At 40.8% G+C, this 10,880-nt stretch overlaps 1 protein-coding gene across 1 annotated transcript in view; it reads right to left on the reverse strand.

Moving 5' to 3' along the window:
* LOC310691608 (olfactory receptor 14I1-like) overlaps positions 1 to 10,880 on the reverse strand; it is a gene marked incomplete at both ends in the record, with an annotated part of 142,904 nt that overhangs the window by 49,455 nt on the left and 82,569 nt on the right. The window lies entirely within an intron of this gene.

Raw genomic sequence — 10,880 nt, forward strand, 5'->3', positions numbered from 1 at the left:
GTATGATGGTAAACCCATAGAAACATGAGCATCTATGCCCTGTTTCTCTATTATTGTCTGCAAGTCACATTCGGCACCATTCTGAGTGATTACACAATCCTCAGGAGTGTCTTTTAATGGAACATATGGAACTGTCTCAGCAAGGGAGAGGCAGGAAAGTACTATTGAATAATAATAATAATAATATCTTTAAATGAATAAATGAAATAATATCTTTAAATGAATAAATGGACTCCTGCTGTCCAGCTCCAACTCCTTCTTGTATTCCGCAGCCTCACATTGGGCAAATGGTTCTGGCATTGCAAGGGTTTGAACTAGATGACCCTCATGGTCTGGTCAAATTTTACAATCCTATGATTCTATGATCTTAAGCTGACTAAGAATTCATACTTTTGAAAGGAAGTCAGCTGAAAAGAAGCTGTGGAGAACTCCTTGCATCCCAGATTTATAATATTCATGTCTAATTGCAAAATGTTATACAACAGAGTAGTAGATTAAACCAGTTTAGGATAACAGATTAATTGTATCCTCTGCCAATTTAGCTCCATGCTGCCCTGAAAAGCATCTGCTTCAATAATGGTGCTGGACATGAAATCTTGATTGAAAATGGAGAGGTTTCATCTGGTTACTATGATATCTTCAACTGGTTTGTTTTCCCCAATCACTCTGCTCTGAGAGTTCAGGTGGGGGGGAAATCAGCAAGTCAAAAACTCAAAATTATGGAGGATGCCATTTTGTGGAACAAACAATTCCAACAGGTAGGAATACAGATACCAGCAGGTATACACATCTGTATGCAAATGAGTTGTCTGAGGCCCAACAGAGCTTGGTTAATGGCTGAGGTCAGCACAGCCCTAGCTAAGCTGGGAAAGATCCACTGAATCCAAGCTTTATCATCCCAGTGGATCTTGCGTTTGAATCAAGCTGTTAATGTCATTATTGCTATATAAAATACTTGAGGGTTATGATGTGTGAACTGGGTAACTATTTCAATACTGAAATCTCCCCATATAGTCCAGGGTAGGGAATTATTTAACCTTAGGCTTTCATGCCCCCTCCCACAACCCAATTAACAATTTATTCGTGGGTCAAGAATTTCCCCTGCCTTCTGTTTCTCTCCCCAGCTGATACCATCAACATTTCATGGATCCTGAAGGCCACTGAGCCCACTCAGGGCTGCCTGGGAGTGGAACCCAGCCAACAGAATGGCTGAGAGAGATCATCAGGGGGGGTTGGGCTGGGTATTCATCAGTATGCGGATGATACCCAGCTCTTCATCTCTTTTAAATCAGAACCAGTGAAGGCGGTGAAGGTCCTGTGTGGGTGCCTGGAGGTGGTTGGAGGATGGGTGGTGGCTAACAGATTGAGGTTGAATCCTGACAAGACAGAAGTACTGTTTTAGGGGGACAGAAGGAGGCAGGTATGGAGGACTCCCTGGTCCTGAATGGGGTAACTGTGGCCCTGAAGGACCAGATGCGCAGCCTGGGAGTCATTTTGGACTAGCAGCTGTCCACGGAGGGGCAGGTCAATACTGTGTCCAGGGCAACTATTTACCAGCTCCATCTGGTACACAAGCTGAGACCCTACCTGCTCACAGGCTGTCTCGCCAGAGTGGTGCATGCTCTAGTTATCTCCTGCTTGGACTACTGCAATGTGCTCTACGTGGGGCTACCTTTGAAGGTGACCCGGAAACCACAACTAATTCGGAATGCGGCAGCTAGATTGGTAACTGGGAGTGTTCGTCGAGACCAGATAGCACCGGTCTTGAAAGACCTACATTGGCTCCCAGGACGTTTCCTAGCACAATTCGAAGTGTTGGTGCTGACCTTTAAAGCCCTAAATGGCCTTGGCCTAGTATACCTGAAGGAGCATCTCCACCCCCATCATTTAGCCCAGACACTGAGGTCCAGCATGAGGGCCTTCTGTCAGTTCCCTCACTGTGAGAAGTGAGCTTGCAAGGAACCAGGCAGAGGGCCTTCTCATTGGTGGTGCCCACCCTGTGGAACACCCTCCCATCAGATGTCAAAGAAATAAACAACTATCTGACGTTGTAGGCAGCTGTAGGCAGCCCTGTTTAGGGAGGTTTTTAATGTTTGATGTTTTATTCGGTTTTTAATATTCTGTTGGGAGCCACCCAGAGTGGCTAGGAAAACCCAGCCAGATGGGCAGGATATAAATAATAAATTGTTGTTGTTGTTGTTGTTGTTGTTGTTGTTGTTGCTCCATTCCTGTCAGGAAGTATTATTTCTTTATGTTTTATGTATGGGGGGGGGATACCTTGCTGACCACATTTCTTCAAATGTTACTTAAAAAGCACTTGGAACTCCTTTTTGTGACACTTTGAAGTCTATTCAAATGAAATATAATTTGGCTCTAATTTTAAAAGTCTTGCATCCCAGCAGGATCTGGGATCCCTCAGAATTTCTAAGCTGTCAAGTAAAAATATAGCAATACTAGTTAATATAAAATGTTTAGTGCTACCTATCTCTGAATTTTATTTCATTCATTAAATGATAAGGTACCACCACAGTCGAAGTGTGTCGAGGGCTGCCATCAGGGACACAGCAAGATAGTTCGGAAGGGGGAACCACCTTGCTGTTATGACTGTGCTCTGTGCCCAGAAGACATGATAGCCAATGAGACAGGTATGTGACAGTGCACATTTCTTTAGTTTGGGAATATTTAACAGTGAGTGCTTATTTTTAACATTATAAAATTAATCTTTAAATTGATCTGTAATCTCATATCACTTGAACCCATTAGAGTGGATATTATCAAGTGGTGAACTTAATGTTACATGATAATACACTGAACATTTGATTTGTGGTAATGTAAAATAATACTCACATCTGGGTTAATATATTCAAAAAAGTGGATGTAAGTAATTACACTTTCTATCAAAGAATGGTATTGCAGCATGCCATCCCTGATCTCCAAGTGGTGTAGATTCTAGGGGTTTGAGAGGTTTACACAGGATTTTGTTTCATCAGAATGAGGGACAGTGGAGACTGTAGTGTCTTTAGAATTATGCTTTATGTTGGTTTAATGTGACAGATTTTTTGGACTAGGTGGAGCCTTGTTTACTTCTTAACTGATGGTTCTGAATATTGCCTTGTTTAGTATTTGATTATGATTTTTTTCTTAATGGATGTTATGTTATGTGAAATATTAATGAATTATATGATTCCTCCCAATTCCCCACCCCAAGGCATGATATACTGTATATAATAATAATAAAAAAATCCTTCCAGTAGCACCTTAAAGACCAACTAAGTTAGTTCTTGGTATGAGCTGTCGTGTGCATGCACACTTCTTCAGATACCTTCGTATCTGAAGAAGTGTGCATGCACACGAAAGCTCATACCAAGAACTAACTTAGTTGGTCTTTAAGGTGCTACTGGAAGGATTTTATTATTATTATTATTATTATTTTGACTATGGCAGAACAACACGGCTACCTATCTGTATACTGTATATATATAGTGTAATAAGTCACTTGGAACCCTTCAGGTAACAAGCAACTATTAAGTCTAAGAAATGAAAGAAATTACACACACACACAACCTGAGCCTACAATGGAGTGGCTCACAGCATTCACAGCAATAAGGTCTTGCTTCTCCCATAGCCACAGACTTGGGTGGAAAAAGAAATCAAGCACAGTTCTCCCTCCCAGGCTTCTGCCTGCTTCTTTTTTCCAGATTCTAGCTCTCACTCACACACAACTAGGGCCTTTGTCCTTCTCATCAATAGCCAGATGAGGGAAGGGACCCACCCATTTGTCTTCTGGCATAGAGCTACTTCCTCTGTTACCTTCATGATCCCTATTTAGGCCATTACTTCACCTAGAGGTTGGCCTGGCCATTCCAACAATAGAATGCTTGCTAGATCTAAGAATTAGAAGGCACTTGGTCATAGAGCCTATCCCTCCCACTGCAACCACACACACAAATCCCCCAACAACCTCACAACAGTATGGTAATGACTAAGAATTTTCCACACTGGCAAAAATGACTTGTTATCTTAGAAGTGAAAAGGGCAACAGAGTCAAAGCATCTTTATGTTTTTTTAAATGATATTTATTGAAAAAAGATTTTTTTTTAAAGTTACAAGGAAAAAAGACAAAAACAGAAAAATAAAAAGAAAAAATAAAACCATCATTTTCAAATTCTCCACTTTCATTACCTTCTTTCCACGACCTCCTCCTCCTCCCATCTCTTGTATCTTGATTAATAATTGTTGCAGCAAATCCTTTCCATAATTCATAATATTCTGTCATTACATTACCTTACTCTATTTTCATCTTATCTTATAAAATACCTTAAAACTTAAGACTTAAATCTTAATTTTTACCAACTTCTCATAACCATTACCTTTTTACCTAATTCTTAAAACATTTTTACAAGAGCCAAGTAGTTTCATTTCAACATTTTTCCAACGTTCATCAATTTTATAAAACATTTCTAATGATAAAAAACGAAAATAAAAACAATCCAATCTTCTTCCAGCGTCCCCTCCCCCTGGTCCCGGGATTGTCAGTCCTTTTTATCCCATTAGTCTGGCACATTAACCTGGTGATCTTATATGCGAGGCCTTCAAATCTCTTCCATGTCCCTTCCGCAGCTCTTCTTCATATTTTCCTTTCACTCGTGGGAACTCCAGCTTGGTAGTGTTTTTGACCCTTTTCAACAAATCAGCCCCTTTCCCATAGTCCAGACTAGACTCCATGTGGTATTTTAAGACATGTTTCAAATTCCCTCCAAATTTGGAAGTCCCAACAGCTCCAAACCTCTGACGGCCCATTGCCAGACTCGGAAAGTCCAAACATCCCTGTATAGGGGGGTCAATCCAACCCCCCATTTCCAAATCAGTCCAAACTTTGTCTTTCCAAATCTGGTTTTTTCCAAGTTCATTTGTCAAATCCAAAGGCTCATTTTCCTGCTGGGCCAAAAGTCCCTCCATCTCTGGCGCCCCAGATTCTGCAACATCCTCTTCTCTCATCTGCTCTGTCATGACACACTCCTGTTTAAGTTCCTGGGTGGGCTCCATATAGTTTCCCACTACCTGTTCAAATGTTCTGGCCGCATTAGTCATCAAATCCGTCTTCTGACTTAACTGATCCAATAGGGCATTTATTTTACAGAAAGCACCCAACAGTGCTTCTGAAAATATTGTCCTGCAAGGTCACAAGTCCTTTCCCACGGTTGTAATCTGTAGCAGCTGCAAGCTCCCTAGAATTGGTTACAGTTTCACGGTCCCCCTCTAGGGGAAAACTTCTGGTTGTTCTTTCTTTTAAGGACAATAGCAACAAAGTTTCTTTTTTAAGATATTTTGTCAATATTTGTTCCTTTAAGATGCGAAAGGAAACAATGGAATCACAATGTTACTCTTCTTTTAACTATCTGTCAAAAACCTTTGTCTCTGGTCAATGAGCTTCAAAACGTCAATTCTGACACCCCGCTCCAGGGTCAGGATGGTGGAAAGTTACTTTACTTTAAACTCACTCCTGCAGGTTTAAACAGTTCAAGAAAAACTCCCTTCTTCTCCTGCTACCGAAGGGGGGTTCAACGATTTTAAATGCTGAAAACCGATCCTTTGAAAGTGATTTTCTAAGCTCTAGTGTACGTTATCTTTGCTTTCTTCTAACTACAAGGAAACGGAAGGCTGACTTCCTGTTTAGACCTTCCCGTTTCAGTACCAAATTAAGGTGAATTTTAAGTCCAATTCCTTTCTAATCGCCAGTTCTTATTTGAAGTCCAATTGTTCAATGTTTAAGTACTCACGGGTGATTATTTTAGATGCCAAATTGTCCCAGGAAAAAGGCAGCGCTCTCCGGCAACGGCTATGCGGCTTCGCTCCACGGAAAAAGCAATTGACTCACAGCACCGCGCCACTTCCCCCTCTTCGCTTCGGAGCCCGTTAGTGGGTTCCTTTGCGGGTTGGGGGGGCGCTAAGGGTGCCCGCCGAGTCCCACGGTCACAGGCTTCATCCGCCTGTGATTTCTGAAAGGGTCCCCGCTTCGCCGCAGCGGAAAGGACCCGTTTCACGCGGAGCTGGTCGCTCCGGTTCAGAGGGAGTCCGCCATTGCCGATGGCGCTACCCCGGAAGTTCCCAGAGTCAAAGCATCTTTATGATGAAGTGGGTACATTGCATTCAATGCAACAGGATTAGTATGTGTGTTTACATTAATATGAGTTTGCAGTAGTCTGAATATATTCTGAATATAGCATTCTGAATATAAATATCCAAGATGTCTTCATAGATCTGTCTATTTAATTTTAACTCAGTTTTTTATTTTATTTTTATTTGAATTCATATAATAAAGAAATAACATGTTAACAGTAATAAGAGTAATAGTAATAATAACCATACCATGCACATGTACCTAAATTGTCAAATATATTAATAAATTAATCAATGTTCTAATATAACCCATTCAGTATATAAGATTGCTTCATAAACTGCAAGACCTGTGCTCCTTCACACTCCCTTTCGTATAGTCACTTTTAACTGTTTGTCCGTTTCTATATTTTAAAGTATACATGATATAATCACCTTTTAATTCCTAGTTTTTATCCCTTACCTCTTTTGGGTCCCATGTGTTCAGTTTATCTGTATGTTTTATCTTATGCTGGTCTGGAACCAAATTAAAGTTTGATACCGATACTGATTGCTTCATAAAAATCATTCTAATTAAATAAATTGCATGCATTTACCAAGAAGGCAGCTTACTGGTATATGTTTCTAAAGTGGGAACCCCATAAAAGTGAATGAAGTTTGACTATGACTAATGTTGCATCTCTACAAAAGGCAAACATTGCTGTATGGATGAATAGAATACATCAAACTGTTTTGGTTCTTTTAGATGCAGATAAGTGTGTCCAGTGCCAAGAAGATCAATATTCCAATATGAACAAAAATGAATGTATTTACAAGTCTATCACCTTCCTAACCTATGAGGAGCCATTGGGGATTGTTTTAATTTTCATAGCTCTTTCCTTTGCTGTAGTGACCGGTATGGTGATATACACCTTTATGAAGAACTGGAATACCCCCATTGTCAAAGCCAACAACCAGAACATTACCATCACTCTTCTCATCTCCATCCTGCTTTGCTTCCTTTCTTGCTTGCTCTTCATTGGCAAACCTGGGATGGTGACTTGCCTTCTACGGCAAACAGCCTTTGGCATTGTATTCTCGGTTGCAGTTTCTTCTGTGCTGGCAAAGACCATCATTGTGATCTTGGCCTTTCTGGCCACAAAGCCAGGCAACACAATGAGGAAATGGCTAGGGCAGAAGGTGGCAAATGCTGTTGTTCTCTCCTGCTCCCTCATCCAAGTAGGCATTTGTACTGCTTGGCTGTCAGTCTCTCCTCCATTCCCAGATCATGACACTCACTCTCTGTCTGGACACGTCATCGTTGAATGCAATGAAGGTTCAATCACCATGTTCTACTGTGTCCTTGGCTACCTGGGCTTTTTGGCCATCATCAGCTTCACTGTCGCTTTCCTCGCCAGAAAGCTGCCTGATTCTTTCAATGAAGCCAAGTTCATCACTTTCAGCATGTTGGTGTTTTGCAGTGTCTGGGTCTCCTTTATTCCAGGTTATCTGAGCACGAAAGGGAAATACATTGTGGCAGTGGAGGTGTTTGCCATCTTGGCTTCCAGCACTGGCCTCTTGGCTTGCATTTTCTTCCCCAAATGCTATATCATTGTTCTGAGACCTGATCTAAACAGCAGGAAGCAACTAACAGGAAAAAGGAATTGATGATCAATTCTTATTCTGACCTTTAAATGCATTTTCGTACTGTTTACCTTTGGTCCATTTCTCCATTGCCCAATCCAATTTTAAGGCACTTTAATCACTGAGCTATATTTGTAAATTAATGCTGGCTAGTGAGGTTGGCTCTGGGCAATGGGTGGGCTTAATCACAGTTGACATTTGGTTTCAGCTAGAGTCATTATGGGATGGTGCTCTTATGAACAGTTAACAAACTTCAATAATTATAAGATTACTCTTGCAGCCCTATGAATATATGAATTCCTTTTTATATATTTTAAATCTTTTTTAAAGTAATTTTTATTTATCCTTATTCTAAACCTTTAGTTGTCTATGTTGTGTACATTCGGTCTGTTTCTCCTTCTTCCAATCCTGTTTTTATGCATTGTAATCATTGAAATGGATTTGTAATACTAACTAGTGATTTTATTTCTGGGAAGTGAGTTGGATTGTTCATGCAACAGGATTGTCCCTTATTTCAATGGAAAATGCCACATCCTGTGTTGATATAGTTCTTTCCTGTATTTCAGGTAATCTCTCTCTCTCTCTCATTGTTCTAACACGTGATCTAAACACCAAGAAGCAACTAACAGGAAAAATAAATTAATGGTTAATTATTATTCTAAATCTATATATATATTGTGTAGTTTAAATTTAAACCTATCCAGTTTTAATATACTGTAATCACTGAACTATATTTGTAAATTAATGTTGGCCAGTGAGGTTGGTTCTGAGTTGGATTAATCACTCCACAGTTGATTTGAATAGAAATGGTCTCAATGACTAATACCACTTCCAATGCAGAAGAGTGTCAAAGTCAGATCTAGTTTGAGGATTTGGTTGGCAATTTTGCCTAGGTCAAAAATAACCTTCCAAAATTTTTGAGATATAGGGCAATCCCACCACATGTGAAGGACCAAACCTTTTTCATCACATTCCCTCCAGCATAGTGGCAGAGTTATAACATATGATAGTTTAACAGGTGTCCAGCACCATCTGAATATAATTTTTTAAAATCAGAAGTGAAAAGGAGCAGTTTGAAGTTGTTTGAAGGCCCTTTCTTAGCCGTTTCCCACTGCTTCTTTGTGCAGCTGCTTGCAAAGGGCTTTCAAACAACCCTACACTGCTCCTGCAGCTGTCTGAAGCTTTTTGCAAACAGTTTTGCCATTCTCCTCCTCTAAACTTCGGGTTTCAGAGAAGTATGAAGCTGCTTCTAAGAGCACCACTGAAACAGATAAGCAATACTCACTGAATGGAAACAACTTTCTCCTCCTTGAGGAGGAGATTTATAAAGGAGGAGATAAAATGAGATTTAAAGGAGCAATGTGGGTGTCTGAACACCCTTTGCAGCAAAGGGCTTGCACAAGCCCTGCACTCAATTTTGAAGTGCCAACAAGTAGGGTTTCAAAGCACAGCATCGCCTGATGCCACTGTGACATTATCATATGCTCCAGCAGTCACAATTCTCCCATGGCACTCATGGAATTCAAAAAGCCACCCCATTTTCTGATTTAATCTGGGAATGTTCCAATGCTGGAGGATGAGCTGGTATGCGTGGAGAAAGCCAATTTCATGGAAACAAAAGGGTTACCAGTATTAACAGGGCTGTCATTCCTAGAGAGGAAGGGAAGGGTGTCAAAAGAGGACCTTCCAGTGTGGTGTAGTGGTTAAGAGCAGTAGACTCGTAATCTGGTGAACGGGGTTCACGTCTCCGCTCCTCCACATGCAGCTCCTGGGTGACCTTGGGTTAGTCACACTTCTTTGAAGTCTCTCAGCCCCACTCACCTCACAGAGTGTTTGTTGTGGGGGAGGAAGGGAAAGGAGAATGTTAGCCACTTTGAGACTCCTTCGGGTAGTGATAAAGTGGGATATCAAATCCAAACTCTTCTTCAAACTCTTCTTCCTGTCCAGTGTCTGTCCTCCTATTTGTGAGCTTTACCACCCCAACTTTCTTCCAAATAAAGCTCAGAGTGGTTGTACCCTTGTTTTATCAACCTGTGGGGTGCTGGAGTTTGAGGCGTGTGGGGTGACGAAGTTATGATGGTCGACGGTTGGCACTGCAGCGAGGTGGGCTTCTAGGGGGAGGGTTTTTCTGCATCATGAAGAACTTAAATAAGAATCTTAACATGCACCATCCCATGACTGTGATACTAAAAAATATTTACCCAAATATTCCACATGTTTCTGGATTATAAATAAATTCAGTACATTGATTTTGATGAACCATTTAAAAGGAAAAGCTCATTAGAAGTAGAGGGGTTTTCACATAGAAGGTTGAATAATCAGGGAGGTTTTTCTCTGTTCAGTTCAGGTCAAGGCTTGCCCCTCTAAGCCAAAACAGAACCTCCGTTCTCAGATGCAAGCTACCATTTGTATTGAAAAACCTAGCATTTTAGGCCCAAGTTAGGAAGTTAGGCCCAAGTGCAAACAACAGGAGAAATGTGTTCAAAGCAATGCAGTGGAAGTAAACTATCCCCATATTTCCTTATCATGAACCTAAACCTTTGCCATCAAAGAAATTTTGTAAACATGTTTTTCCAGAAGCACAGGGAGGCTATTATTGAAAGCAGGGAACTGTTTCACTACCCTGAAATTTTTGAAATCACTGTTATTAATTTCCAATCTTGTAGAGTCAACATTAACATCAAAGGGTTTGGTTTTTTTAAAGGCAGAGTAGAAAAGATGGGTCATTCAGTTCTGAACTGTGCAGAAGTCACAGTGTGCACCTCTACTCTGGAATATGCTCCCTAGGGAAATAAGACAAAATCTACCTCCTGTTCTTTAGTTGCTGTCTCAACAGTTGGTGCATTTGTGGTTCTTGTGAGAAATTCTCCCAGTGTGCCTACTGCAGGGAACTATTGTAGCTTGGAGGGGAATTGAGAATGCCAGAATGCTGCTGTGGGCTGAGGAGGCATGTTGTTGTGCTTCGGTGTTTATTAATATTGCTGCTGTTGCTGATGCTTCTCCCTTCTCTTGTATCTCAAGACATGAAAGATGGGTGCAGTTATTATAGAAGCATTCGGGACAATTTATATCAACCAGGTGATGCTGCTGTTGGTGGGATCTTCTCTCTCATATTTCCTGAATTTGTTTTGCTCAATTTT

This window comes from Podarcis liolepis (genome assembly GCF_965112155.1).
Source record: "Podarcis liolepis genome assembly, chromosome: 13".
Classification (NCBI taxonomy): Eukaryota; Metazoa; Chordata; class Lepidosauria; order Squamata; family Lacertidae; genus Podarcis; species Podarcis liolepis.